At 60.0% G+C, this 15000-nt stretch overlaps 1 non-coding gene across 1 annotated transcript; it reads left to right on the plus strand.

The window, feature by feature from the left end:
• The first annotated feature begins 10914 nt into the window (after positions 1-10914).
• LOC131864412 (5S ribosomal RNA) lies at positions 10915-11033 on the plus strand. Its single transcript, XR_009363219.1, has one exon. It is a non-coding gene; the product is annotated as a 5S ribosomal RNA (ribosomal RNA).
• Positions 11034-15000: the final 3967 nt, after the last annotated feature.

Raw genomic sequence — 15000 nt, forward strand, 5'->3', positions numbered from 1 at the left:
CCCAACGGCTAGACGGAAGAGGCTTCAGGGCCACCTCGGAATGGTCCAAGCATCGGACGCGCTTGGGGCGACTGCCAGTGCCAACCCCTTATCCCGCGATGCGTCCGATACACAGATGGTTCCAAGGCGGCCGAGGAGCCTCACCGCATAGCAATCGGGGGTGCGAGGCGAGGGATGGGGCGGGAAGGCCCCAACGGCTAGACGGAAGAGGCTTCAGGGCCGCCTAGGAATGGTCCAAGCATCGGACACGCTTGGGGCGACTACCAGTGACAGCCCCCTATCCCGCGATGCGTCCGATACGAAGATGGTTCCAAGGCGGCCGAGGAGCCTCACCGCATAGCAATCGGGGTGCGAGGTGGGGGATGCGGCGAGATGGCCCCAACGGCTAGACGGAAGAGGCCACAGGGCCGCGTCGGAATAGTCCAAGCATCGGACGCGCTTGGGGCGACTACCAGTGACAACCCCTTATCCCGCGATGCGTCCGATACGAAGATAGTTCCAAGGCGGCCGAGGAGCCTCACCGCATAGCAATCGGGGTGCGAGGTGGGGGATGCGGCGAGATGGCCCCAACGGCTAGACGGAAGAGGCTGCAGGGCCGCCTCGGAATAGTCCAAGCATCGGACGCGCTTGGGGCCACTACCAGTGACAACCCCTTATCCCGCAATGCGTCCGATACGAAGATAGTTCCAAGGCGGCCGAAGAGCCTCACCGCATAGCAATCGGGGTGCGAGGTGGGGGATGCGGCGAGATGGCCCCAACGGCTAGACGGAAGAGGCCACAGGGCCGCCTCGGAATAGTCCAAGCATCGGACGCGCTTGGGGCGACTACCAGTGACAACCCCTTATCCCGCGATGCGTCCGATACGAAGATAGTTCCCAGGCGGCCGAGGAGCCTCACCGCATAGCAATCGGGGTGCGAGGCGAGGGATGCGGCGAGATGGCCCCAAAGGCTAGACGGAAGAGGCTGCAGGGCTGCCTCGGAATAGTCCAAGCATCGGACGCGCTTGGGGCGACTACCACTGCCAACCCCTTATCCCGCGATGCGTCCGATACACAGATAGTTCCGAGGCGGCCGAGGAGGTGGGGGATGCAGCGAGATGGCCCCAACGGCTAGACGGAAGAGGCTGCAGGGCCGCCTCGGAATAGTCCAAGCATCGGACGCGCTTGGGGCGACTACCAGTGACAACCCCTTATCCCGCGATGCGTCCGATACACAGATAGTTCCGAGGCGGCCAAGGAGCCTCACCGCATAGCAATCGTGGTGCGAGGTGGGGGATGCGGCGAGATGGCCCCAACGGCTAGACGGAAGAGGCTGCAGGGCCGCCTCGGAATGGTCCAAGCATCGGATGCGCTTGGGGCGACTACCACTGCCAACCCCTTATCCCGCGATGCGTCCGATACACAGATAGTTCCAAGGCGGCCGAGGAGCCTCACAGCATAGCAATCAGGGTGCGAGGCGAGGGATGCGGCGAGAAAGCCCCAACGGCTAGAGGGAAGAGGCTTCAGGTCCGCCTCGGAATGGTCCAAGCATCGGACGCGCTTGGGGCGACTACCAGTGACAACCCCTTATCCCGCGACGCGTCCGATACACAGATAGTTCCAAGGCGGCCGAGGAGCCTCACCGCATAGCAATCGGGGTGCGAGGCGAGGGATGCGGCGAGAAGGACCCAACGGCTACACGGAAGAGGCTTCGGGGCCGCCTCGGAATGGTCCAAGCATCGGACGCGCTTGGGGCGACTACCAGTGACAACCCCTTATCCCGCGACGCGTCCGATACACAGATAGTTCCAAGGCGGCCGAGGAGCCTCACCGCATAGCAATCGGGGTGCGAGGCGAGGGATGCGGCGAGAAGGACCCAACGGCTACACGGAAGAGGCTTCGGGGCCGCCTCGGAATGGTCCAAGCATCGGACGCGCTTGGGGCGACTACCAGTGACAACCCCTTATCCCGCGACGCGTCCGATACACAGATAGTTCCAAGGCGGCCGAGGAGCCTCACCGCATAGCAATCGGGGTGCGAGGCGAGGGATGCGGCGAGAAGGACCCAACGGCTAGACGGAAGAGGCTTCGGGTCCGCCTCGGAATGGTCCAAGCATCGGACGCGCTTGGGGCGACTACCAGTGACAACCCCTTATCCCGCGACGCGTCCGATACACAGATAGTTCCAAGGCGGCCGAGGAGCCTCACCGCATAGCAATCGGGGTGCGAGGCGAGGGATGCGGCGAGAAGGACCCAACGGCTAGACGGAAGAGGCTTCGGGTCCGCCTCGGAATGGTCCAAGCATCGGACGCGCTTGGGGCGACTACCAGTGACAACCCCTTATCCCGCGACGCGTCCGATACACAGATAGTTCCAAGGCGGCCGAGGAGCCTCACCGCATAGCAATCGGGGTGCGAGGCGAGGGATGCGGCGAGAAGGACCCAACGGCTAGACGGAAGAGGCTTCGGGTCCGCCTCGGAATGGTCCAAGCATCGGACGCGCTTGGGGCGACTACCAGTGACAACCCCTTATCCCGCGACGCGTCCGATACACAGATAGTTCCGAGGCGGCCGAGGAGCCTCACCGCATAGCAATCGGGGTGCGAGGCGAAGGATGCGGCGAGAAGGACCCAACGGCTAGACGGAAGAGGCTTCGGGTCCGCCTCGGAATGGTCTAAGCATCGGACGCGCTTGGGGCGACTACCAGTGACAACCCCTTATCCCGCGACGCGTCCGATACACAGATAGTTCCAAGGCGGCCGAGGAGCCTCACCGCATAGCAATCGGGGTGCGAGGCGAGGGATGCGGCGAGAAGGACCCAACGGCTAGACGGAAGAGGCTTCAGGGCCGCCTCGGAATGGTCCAAGCATCGAACGCGCTTGGGGCGACTACCAGTGACAACCCCTTATCCCGCGACGCGTCCGATACACAGATAGTTCCGAGGCGGCCGAGGAGCCTCACCGCATAGCAATCGGGGTGCGAGGCGAGGGATGCGGCGAGAAGGACCCAACGGCTAGACGGAAGAGGCTTCAGGGCCGCCTCGGAATGGTCCAAGCATCGGACGCGCTTGGGGCGACTACCAGTGACAACCCCTTATCCCGCGACGCGTCCGATACACAGATAGTTCCGAGGCGGCCGAGGAGCCTCACCGCATAGCAATCGGGGTGCGAGGCGAGGGATGCGGCGAGAAGGACCCAACGGCTAGACGGAAGAGGCTTCAGGGCCGCCTCGGAATGGTCCAAGCATCGGACGCGCTTGGGGCGACTACCAATGACAACCCCTTATCCCGCGACGCGTCCGATACACAGATAGTTCCGAGGCGGCCGAGGAGCCTCACCGCATAGCAATCGGGGTGCGAGGCGAGGGATGCGGCGAGAAGGACCCAACGGCTAGACGGAAGAGGCTTCAGGGCCGCCTCGGAATGGTCCAAGCATCGGACGCGCTTGGGGCGACTACCAGTGACAACCCCTTATCCCGCGACGCGTCCGATACACAGATAGTTCCGAGGCGGCCGAGGAGCCTCACCGCATAGCAATCGGGGTGCGAGGCGAGGGATGCGGCGAGAAGGACCCAACGGCTAGACGGAAGAGGCTTCAGGGCCGCCTCGGAATGGTCCAAGCATCGGACGCGCTTGGGGCGACTACCGTTGCCAACCCCTTATCCCGCGATGCGTCTGATACACAGATAGTTCCGAGGCGGCCGAGGAGCCTCACCGCATAGCAATCGGGTTGCGAGGCAGATTATTGGGAAGGGAACCCCCTGGGATGCGGCTCAAGCAGTGCCCAAAGGGACTGGAATGCGGAATCACATCGAGAGACCCAAATGCTATACGAGGGCTCAAATCGAATTATCGATTTGGCCACGACATGGACGCATCGGAACGACTACCTTTGCCGAACCACTCGCAATTGCATCCATACCGAAACCAATAGACATTTCCGTTAGAGCCCTCGCATAGCATTCGGGAATCTCGCATGCCCCTCTAAATCGACCAATGCTGGCGCTCAATGAAAATCCGAGCGCTACCACCGTTCGAGCGCCAGCATTGGTCGAGTTAGAGGGGCACGGGGGAGAATGCTCCAGTCAACACCTCCCCTATATAAGTTATTTGTCCGATTCTCGCACAACCGTAGTCTGCCTCGTCGAATCAAACAACGGTCCCAGATTCCGACTTCCGTTCCGTAGAGACCCAAAAGCTAGATGGAGGCTCGCAAGAAAGAGAGTCGGCGCATAGCAATCGGGTTTCTCGAACGTTTAGGGACCGAGCTCACTTGCGGATAGGGCAAAATCCGCCAAGCAACCCAAAAGCTAGACGGGGGCTCGAATCGAATCGCCTAGGCGGCCACAACAACGACGTGTTGGATCGACTACCAGTGCCAAACCATTCAGCAAGACTAGTCTGTGTCGAGGCCGGATAGAGATTCTCAGAGAGCGCCCGCATAGCATTTAGGAGACCTGCCGCGTCCCTCACACTCGACAAATGGTGGTGCACGTTTATAAATCCGAGCGATCCCAACCCTTTCAAGCACCAACATCGGTCGAGATAGAGGGGCACGGAGGGGGCTGCGTGAGACAACACAGTCCCCTATATAAGTTATTTGTCCGATTCTCACACATCCGAAGAATGGTCATCAAATCGGACAACAGCCCAAACTTCCGACTTCCGTCCCAGAAAGCCCAAGAGCTATCTAAAACGTTCATGGCCGGAACTCGATCGCGGCTATACCAGTCCGCCAAGCAACCCAAAAGCTAGACTGGAGCTCTAGTCGAATCACCTCTGTGGCCATTGCAAGGACGTGTTGGAGCGACTACCATTGCCGAACCATTCCGCAGGTCGAGTCCATACCAAGGCCGCATAGAGATTCACGATGAGCTCCTGCATAGCAATCAGGAGACTTGCCGTGTCCATCACAATCGATAAATCCTGGTGCAAGATTTTTGCATCCGAGCGCTCCAACCAGTCGAGCACCAGCATCAATCGACATAAACGGGCACGGGGGGAGGATGCTCGAGAACACTACCTCCCCTATATAAGTTATTTGTCCGATTCTCAAGCAGCCGAAGTCTGGTCATCGAATCGGGTCAAAGACCACAACTTCCGACTTTACCCACAATGCAAGTCATCGAATCGAACATCGGCCCCCGAGTCGGACTCCATGCGTATGTCAGGTCATCGGACCCAAATTCCGCCTTCCTGCGCATGGCGGGCCATCAATATCAACTCGGTCATCGGACCCAAACTCCGCCTTTTTGCGTATGGCACGCCTTCAAATCGGTCATCGGACCCAAATTCCGCCTTCCTGTGCATGGCGGGCCATCAACATCAACTCGGTCATCGGACCCAAATTCCGCCTTTCTGCGCATGGCACGCCATCAACTCGGTCATCGGACCCAAATTCCGCCTTCCTGCGCATGGCAGGTCATCGGACACAAATTCAGACCTCGCCAATATGCCTACGTATCGAATCGGTCATCGGACCCAACTTCCGACTTCATCCATACTGTAGGGTCTTTGAGGTTGGCGCGGTGCGCTCAACCCAGGGAGTCGACCCATCGAAGCATACACCTCCCCTATATAAGCTATTTGTCCGATTCCCACACCTGTGTAGTTTGCACCTCTGACCAGGACATCGACCCCAACTTCCGAACTCGACTGCAACGACGGCACCAGCGCCTTGGTGCGCACCTTGCGACGCACAGTCCCAACATTCGCCTTCCTGCACATGGCAGGTCATCGGACCCAAATTCCGACCTCGCGAGTATGCCTACATATCGAATCGGTCATCGGACCCAACTTCCGACTTCATCCATACCGTAGGGTCTTTGAGGTTGGCGCGGTGCGCTCAACCCGGGGAGTCGACCCAACGAAGCATACACCTCCCCTATATAAGCTATTTGTCCGATTCCCACACCTGTGTAGTTTGCACCTCCGATCAAGACATCGACCCCAACTTCCGAACTCGCCTCCAACGACCGAACCAGCGCCTTGGTGCGCACCTTGCAACGCACAGTGCCAACATTCGCCTTCCTGCACGTGGCAGGTCATCGGACCCAAATTCCGACCTCGCGAGTATGCCTACATATCGAATCGGTCATCGGACCCAACTTCCGACTTCATCCATACCGTAGGGTCTTTGAGGTTGGCGCGGTGCGCTCAACCCGGGGAGTCGACCCAACGAAGCATACACCTCCCCTATATAAGCTATTTGTCCGATTCCCACACCTGTGTAGCTTGCACCTCCGATCAGGACATCGACCCCAACTTCCGAACTCGACTAAAAAGACCGCACCAGCGCCTTGGTGTGCACCTTGCAACGCACAGTGTCAACATTCGCCTTCCTGCACATGGCAGGTCATCGGACCCAAATTCCGACCTCATGAGCATACCTACTAATCGAATTGGTCATCGGACCCAACTTCCGACTTCATCCATACCGTAGGGTCTTTGAGGTTGGCGCGGTGCGCTCAACCTGGGGAGTCGACCCATCGAAGCATACACCTCCCCTATATAAGCTATTTGTCCGATTCCGACACCTGTGTAGTTTGCACCTCCGCTCAGGACATCGACCCCAACTTCCGAACTCGCCTGCAACGACCGAACCAGCGCCTTGGTGCGCACCAAAAGTGCGCACTTTTGGAGGGCACTTTTGTGCGCTCCAAAGGTGCGCACTTTTGGAGGGCACTTTTCTGCGCTCCAAAGGTGCGCACTTTTGGAGGGCACTTTTTGGAGGGCACTTTTCTGCGCTCCAAAGGTGCGCACTTTTGGAGGGCACTTTTTGGAGGGCACTTTTCTGCGCTCCAAAGGTGCGCACTTTTGGAGGGCACTTTTTGGAGGGCACTTTTCTGCGCTCCAAAGGTGCGCACTTTTGGAGGGCACTTTTTGGAGGGCACTTTTCTGCGCTCCAAAGGTGCGCACTTTTGGAGGGCACTTTTTGGAGGGCACTTTTCTGCGCTCCAAAGGTGCGCACTTTTGGAGGGCACTTTTCTGCGCTCCAAAGGTGCGCACTTTTGGAGGGCACTTTTTGGAGGGCACTTTTCTGCGCTCCAAAGGTGCGCACTTTTGGAGGGCACTTTTTGGAGGGCACTTTTCTGCGCTCCAAAGGTGCGCACTTTTGGAGGGCACTTTTTGGAGGGCACTTTTCTGCGCTCCAAAGGTGCGCACTTTTGGAGGGCACTTTTGTGCACTCCAAAGGTGCGCACTTTTGGAGGGCACTTTTCCTGTGCTCCAAAGGTGCACACCTAGGTGAGCACCTTCGACCACACCTTGTAGCACACCAAACTCTGACTTTCGACTTCATCCGCAATGCAGGGTCTTTGAGGTTGGCGCAATGCGCACAACCAGGGGAGTCGACCCATCAAACCCAACACCTCCCCTATATAAGCTATTTGTCTGATTCTCATACATGCGTAGCCTGCAGGAGCAATTAGGACATCGACCCCAACTTTCGGCTTCTAAACGAAAACAAGGTCTTTGAGGTTGGTGTAATGCGAACAACTAGGGGAGTCAACCCATCAAACCCAACACCTCCCCTATATAAGCTATTTGTCTGATTCTCATACATGTGTAGTCTACAGGAGCAATTAGGACATCGACCCCAACTTTTGACTTCTTAACGAAAACAAGGTCTTTGAGGTTGACGTAATGCGCACAACCAGGGGAGTCGACCCATCAAACCCAACACCTCCCCTATATAAGCTATTTGTCCGATTCTCATACATGTGTAGCCTGCAGGAGCCATTAGGACATTGACCCCAACTTTTGACTTCTTAACGAAAACAAGGTCTTTGAGGTTGGCGTAATGCGCACAACCAAGGGAGTTGACCCATCAAACCCAACACCTCCCCTATATAAGCTATTTGTCTGATTCTCATACATGTGTAGCCTGCAACAACGATTAGGACATCCACCCCAACTTCTGAATTCGTCTGCGTTGACCGCACCAAAGGTGCACGCCTTGGTGCTCACCAAAATCCGACTTCCGACTTCTTCTGCTATGCGGGGTCTTTGAGGTTGGCGCAGTGCGCACAACCAGGGGAGTCAACCCACCGAATGCAACACCTCCCCTATATAAGCTATTTGTCTGATTCTCATACATGCGTAGACTGCAGCAATGATTAGGACATCCACCCCAACTTTTGACTTCTTAAACAAGACAGGGTCTTTGAAGTTGGTGCAGTGCACACAACCAGGGGAGTCGACCCATCAAACGCAACACCTCCCCTATATAAAGCTATTTGTCCGATTCTCATACGTGTAGTCTGCAGCAGCGATTAGGACATCGACCCCAACTTCCGAATTCGTTTGCATTGACCGCACCAAAGGTGCACGCCTTGGTGTGCACCCTGGAGTGCACTTTGGTGCTCACCTCGGTGCACACTTTGGTGTGCACCTCGGTGTGCACCAAAGGTGCGCACCTTGGAGCGCACCAAAGGTGTACACTTTGGAGCGCACCACATAGGGTCTTTGAGAGGTTGGCGCAGTGCGCACACCAAGGTGGGTGTTGAGGTGCGTGCCGAGGTGGGTGGGTGCTAGGGTGCGCTCCATGGTGGGTGCCAGGGTGGGTGCGTGCTAGGGTGGATTCCAAAGAGGGTCATAGGGTGGGTGCCAAGGTGGGTTGGTGATATAGTGGGTTCAAAGGTGGGTACTAGGGTGGGTTCCAAGGTGGGTCACAAGTTGGGTGCCAGGATGCGTGGGTGTTAGGTTGGGTGCCAAGGTGGGCTCCTGCGTGGGTGGGTGCTAGGGTGGGTTTCAAGGTGGACGCGAGGGCGGGTGCCAAGGTGGGTAACAAGTTGGGTGTTAGGATGGGTGAGTGCTAGAGTGGGTGCCAAGGTGGGTGGGTGCTAAGGTGGATGCCAAGGTGGTTCACAGGGTGGGTGGGTTCTAGGGTGAGTTCCAAGGTGGGTCACAGGTTCAGTGCTAGGGTGGGTGTCAAGGCGGGTGTCGAGGTGCCTGGGTGCTAGGGTGTGGATGCCAATGTGGGTCATAGGGTGGGTACTAGGGTGGGCTGCAATGTGGGTGCCAAGGTGGGTAACATGCTCGGTGGGTTCTAAATTGGGTGCCAGGGTGGGTGTGCACCCACCTTGCCCGAGGTGGGTGCCAAGGTGCCAGTGTGGGTGGGTGCTAAGGTGGATGCCAAGGTGGGTGAGAAGGTGGGTGATAGGTTGAGTGGTAGGATGGGTGGGTGCCAAGATGGGTCACAGGGTGGGTGCAAGGGTGGGTAGGTGCTAGGGTTGGTGTCAGGGTGGGTGGGTGCTAGGTTGGGTTCCAAGGTGGGTGCGAGGGTGAGTGTCAAGGTGGGTCACAGGTTAGGTGCTAGGATGGGTGAGTGCTAGGGTGCAAAGGTGCCAGGGTGGGTGCTAGGATGGGTCGATGCTAGGGTGAGTGGCAAGGTGGGTCCACAAGTGTCAAGGTGGGTGCCGAGGTGGGTGCCAAGTCGGCGACTGCTATGGTGGATGCCAAGGTGGGTCACGGGGTGGGTGCCAAGTTGCTAGGTTGGGTTCCAAGGTGGGTGCCAACGTGGGTGCTAGGGTGCGTGGGTTAAAGGGTGTGTCACAACGTGGGTGCCAGGATGGGTGCGCACCCACACTGGCCAAGACGGGTGCGGGTGCAAGGTTGGGTTCCAAGCCCGGTCACAGGCTGGGTGCTAGGATGGGTGGGTGCCAAGGTGGGCACCAGGGTGGGTGCACCCACCCTGGCCAAGGTGGGTCACGGGGTGGGTCCTAGGGTGGGTAACGGGGTGGGTACTAAGGTGCGTGCCAAGGTGGGTCATAGGGTGGGTGCCAAGGTGGGCACCAGGGTGGGTGTGCACCAACCCTAGCCAGGGTAGGTCACGGGGTGGTTGTCGGGGTGGGCGTCAAGGAGCCAAGGTGGGTGGCAAGTAGCCAAGTTGCGTGCCAAGGTGGGTGTCGGGGTGGGTGCCAAGGATCCAAGGTGGGTGCCAAGGAACCAAGGTGGGTGTCTGGGTGGGTGCCGAGGTGGGAGCCAGGGTGGGTCCCAAGGTGAGTGCAAAGGTGGGTGCCAGGGTCAAGGTGAGTGCCAATGTGGGTTCCAAGGTGCCAGGGTCAGGGTGAGTGCCAATGTGGGTTCAAAGGTGCTAAGTTGGGTGCGAGGTTGGGTGCGAGGGTGGGTGGGTGCCAAGGTGTGCTAGGTGGAAGCCCGGGTGGGTCGGCATCCCATGGGTGTCGAGTTGGGTGCCTGATGGGTGCTTCTTGTCAAGTTTTAGTCGTCGGGACTCATTTCGAGCCTTAGAGGTCGTTTCTTGTCCGGTTGCCCTGTCTTCGACCTGGGAACCCAATTTTGGTCCTCGGGTCCCATTTTTTTTTGTCTCGCATCCCACTTTTGGCCTGTGGCCTTTTCGGGGTCGATTCTCGTTTTGGGCATCAGAGCATGTTTCTTCTCCTAAAACCCAATATTTGTTTATTAAGTCTCGGAACACATTTTTGTTCTCGTGGACCCATCATGGGTCTTGGAACGCATTTGTGGTCCTTGGGTCCCATTTTGCATCCCGAAACTTGTGTTTTGGTGCTTGATCCCTATTTTGGGTGCCCACCTTGCACCAAGTGCGCACCCGGGGCAAACCGAGCGCCTTGGTGCACCGGGGCAAGATCGAGCGTGCACCCGAGGCGCCCCGAACATGCACCAAGGTGCACTCGGCCCACATGTGAGCGCAGGTCGTTGCGCCCGAGGTGGTGTGTGGGCACCGCGTTGCAGACGGGACACTGCACGCACACGACGCCCCCTCCAGGTGCACGCACGTAGGCCGGGCCGGGTGCACACCCGACGCCCTAGCAAGGTGCGCGCACCCGGGCAGGGCTCACACTTGGCGAACGGGGCGCACTTCGCGAGGGAGGGTGTGCACCTCGACGGGGGTGGGTGGCCGGGGTGGATTCGCACGTGGGTCGCGGTTTGCTAAGTACACACTGCGACAAGCTCATAACGGGTGCGATCATACCAGCGTTAGTGCACCGGATCCCATCAGAACTCCGCAGTTAAGCGCGCTTGGGCCGGAGTAGTACTGGGATGGGTGACCTCCCGGGAAGTCCCGGTGTTGCACCCTTTTTTAGTTTTTCGCCGGGCGTCGCAATGCTATTTGAATAAACCTTTTGCCCGTTTGCGTTCTCGTCGGGGCCGGGCCGGGCCGGGGTGCGCTGCCCGCACTACCGCGCGCGCGGGGGCGACACCGAGCGCGCACCCGAGGCGCCCCGAGCACACAGGCCACGGTGCAACCCGGGCGTTGTGCGCGCACCCCGGTGCGCCCGAGGTGCTGCGCGCGCACCCAGGTGAAATCGGTGTGCACCTCGGCCAGTGCGCGCTCGGTCGAGTCGCGCACGTTGGCCAAGGTGCACGGTGATGTTTCTTACTCTAAGGTTCCGCACCAGACGCCCGGGACAGGTGAGCGAAGCTGGGCGGGGCCGGGTGCGCGGCCGGGGCAGGTGCACGCAGCTGGAGAGAGCTTTGGAGCACACTTCGGAGCGCACCAATGATGCGCTCCATTCAAAAGTTTCCTGAAAAGGCAAAAAAAGTTGAGATTATAGAATTTCCCACTTGAGAGATTGTAAAAAAAAAAAATTTAAAATGAAGGAAACGCGGGTGCCAAGGTGTGCGCAGCCCAGCCAAGGTGTGCGCACCAAGGCGCCCACCCTGGCGAAGGTGCACGCAAGGTGCGCACCCGAGGCAAACCGGACAATTAACCCAACTTTCGACTTCGCGCGCACCTTGGAGCGCACTTCGGAGCGCTCCTTGGTGCGCACCAATCTTGGGCACCTCGGAGTGCACCATGGCGCCCACCAAGGTGCGCACCCGGGGCAAACCGAGCTCCGACTTCGTGCGCACCTTGGAGCGCACGAAAGGTGCGCACCATGGCGCCCACCAAGGTGCGCAGCCCAGCCAAGGCGTGCGCATCAAGGTGCGCACCCTGGCGAAGGTGCGCACCCGGGGCAAACCGAGCTCCGACTTCGTGCGCACCTTGGAGCGCACAAAAGGTGCGCAACCCAGCCAAGGTGTGCGCACCCCGGTCAAACCGAGCTCCGAATCGTGCGCACCAGAGGTGCACGCCATCGTGCGCACCTTGGAGCACACTTCGGAGCCCTCCTTGGTGCGCGCCGATGTTGCGCACCTCGGAGCGCACCCGGGGAAAACAATGCAATTAACCCGACTTTCGACTTCGTGGGCACCTCGGAGCGCTCTCGGGTTCGCACCTCGGAGCACACCGAGGTGCGCACCTTTGATGCGCTGCCTTCACCAATTTCCAGAAAAGGCAAGAAAACATTGAGAAGGTGTGCGCACCGAGGTGCCCACCCTGGCGAAGGTGCACGCGAGGTGCGCACCCGGGGCAAACCGGGCTCCGACTTCGTGCACGCCGCACCTTGGAGCACACTTCGGAGCGCTCCTTGGTGCGCACCAGGGCGCGCAACCCAGCCGAGGTGCCCACCCCGGCGAAGGTGCACGCGAGGTGCGCACCCGGGGCAAACCGGGCTCCGACTTCGTGCACGCCATGGTGCCCACCGCGGCGAAGGTGCACGCGAGGTGCGCACCCGGGGCAAACCGGGCTCCGACTTCGTGCACGCCGCACCTTGGAGCACACTTCGGAGCGCTCCTTGGTGCGCACCATGGTGCCCACCAGGGCGCGCAACCCCGCCGAAGGTGCACGCGAGGTGCGCACCCGGGGCAAACCGGGCTCCGACTTCGTGCACGCCGCACCTTGGAGCACACTTCGGAGCGCTCCTTGGTGCGCACCATGGTGCCCACCAGGGCGCGCAACCCCGCCGAAGGTGCACGCGAGGTGCGCACCCGGGGCAAACCGGGCTCCGACTTCGTGCACGCCATGGTGCGCACCGCGGCGAAGGTGCGCACCCGGGGCAAACCGGGCTCCGACTTCGTGCACGCCGCACCTTGGAGCACACTTCGGAGCGCTCCTTGGTGCGCACCAGGGCGCGCAACCCAGCCGAGGTGCCCACCCCGGCGAAGGTGCACGCGAGGTGCGTACCCGGGGCAAACCGGGCTCCGACTTCGTGCACGCCGCACCTTGGAGCACACTTCGGAGCGCTCCTTGGTGCGCACCATGGTGCCCACCAGGCCGCGCAACCCAGCCAAGGTGTGCGCACCAAGGTGCACGCGAGGTGCGCACCCGGGGCAAACCGGGGTCCGACTTCGTGCACGCCGCACCTTGGAGCACACATCGGGGCGCTCCCGGGTTCGCACCGGCGTTGCGCACCGTGGTGGGCACCTCGGAGCACACCAAGGTGGGCAGCGAGGTGCGCACCTTTGATGCGATGCCTTCACTAATTTCCATAAAAGGCAAAAAAAAAACGAGATTTTAAAATTTCCGTTTTGAAAGATAGTGAGAAAAAGGGAATGCTGGTGCCATCTTGAGCCCGCCCTGGTGCGCAGCCCAGCCAAGGTGTGCGCACCAAGGTGCCCACCCTGGCGAAGGTGCGCGCCCGGGCAATTAACCCAACTTCCAACTTCGCGCGCGCCAGGGTGGGAGCGCACCCAACAACCGGGCCTGGGAAGAGCCAATGCGAGAAACCCCACCAAACGCTCTGACAAAAAAAGAGGGGGCGCTCCAGTAACCCCGCTTCGGAGCGCACCCTGGGCAAACCCAGCCAAGGTGCCCACCCCGGCCAAGGTGCAGGCGAGGTGCGCACCCGGGGCAAACCGGGCTCCGACAACGTGCACGCCGCACCTTGGAGCACACTTCGTAGCGCTCCCGGGTGCGCACCTCAGAGCACACCAAGGTGGGCAGCGAGGTGCGCACCTTTGATGCGCTGCCTTCACTAATTTCCAGAAAAGGCAAAAAAAAAAGGAGATTTTAAAATTTCCGTTTTGAAAGATAGTGAAAAAAACGGAACGCGCGTGCCATCTTGAGCCCGCCCTGGTGCGCAGCCCAGGTAAGGTGCCCACCCTGGCAAAGGTGCGCACCCGGGCAATTAACCCTACTTCCGACTTCGTGCGCGCCAGGGTGGCAACCGGGCCTCGGAAGAGCCAATGCGAGAAACCCCACCAAACGCTCCGACAAAAAAAGAGGCGGCGCTCCAATAACCCCGCTTCGGAGCGCAGCCGGGGCAAACCCAGCCAAGGTGCCCACCCCGACGAAGGTGCACGCGAGGTGCGCACCCGGGGCAAACCGGGCTCCGACAACGTGCACGCAGCACCTTGGAGCACACTTCGAAGCACTCCCGGGTGCCCACCGGCGTTGCGCACCGTGGTGGGCAGCGAGGTGCGCACCTTTGATGCGCTGCCTTCACTAATTTCCAGAAAAAGGCAAAAAAAAATGAGATTTTAAAATTTCCGTTTTGAAAGATAGTGAAAAAAAAGGAACGCGGGTGCCATCTTGAGCCCGCCCTGGTGCGCAGCCCAGGCAAGGCATGCGCACCAAGGTGCCCACCCGAGGTGCACACCCGGGGCAAACCGGGCTCCGACTTCGTGCAGGCCGCACCTTGGAGCACACTTCGGAGCGCTCCTTGGTGCGCACCATGGTGCCCACCAGGGCGCGCAACCCAGCCAAGGTCTGCACACCAAGGTGCCCACCCCGGCGAAGGTGCACGCGAGGTGCGCACCCGGGGCAAACCGGGCTCCGACTTCGTGCACGCCATGGTGCCCACCGCGGCGAAGGTGCACGCGAGGTGCGCACCCGGGGCAAACCGGGCTCCGACTTCGTGCACGCCGCACCTTGGAGCACACTTCGGAGCGCTCCTTGGTGCGCACCATGGTGCCCACCAGGGCGCGCAACCCAGCCAAGGTGTGCGCACCAAGGTGCACGCGAGGTGCGCACCCGGGGCAAACCGGGGTCCGACTTCGTGCACGCCGCACCTTGGAGCACACATCGGAGCGCTCCCAGGTTCGCACCAGCGTTGCGCACCTTTGATGCGCTGCCTTCACTAATTTCCAGAAAAGGCAAAAAAAAACGAGATTTTAAAATTTCCGTTCTGAAAGATAGTGAAAAAAACGGAACGCGGGTGCCATCTTGAGCCCTTCCTGGTGCGCAGCCCAGGCAAGTTGTGCGCACCAAGGTGCCCACCCTG

Source organism: Cryptomeria japonica, unplaced genomic scaffold (assembly GCF_030272615.1).
Source record: "Cryptomeria japonica unplaced genomic scaffold, Sugi_1.0 HiC_scaffold_85, whole genome shotgun sequence".
Classification (NCBI taxonomy): Eukaryota; Viridiplantae; Streptophyta; class Pinopsida; order Cupressales; family Cupressaceae; genus Cryptomeria; species Cryptomeria japonica.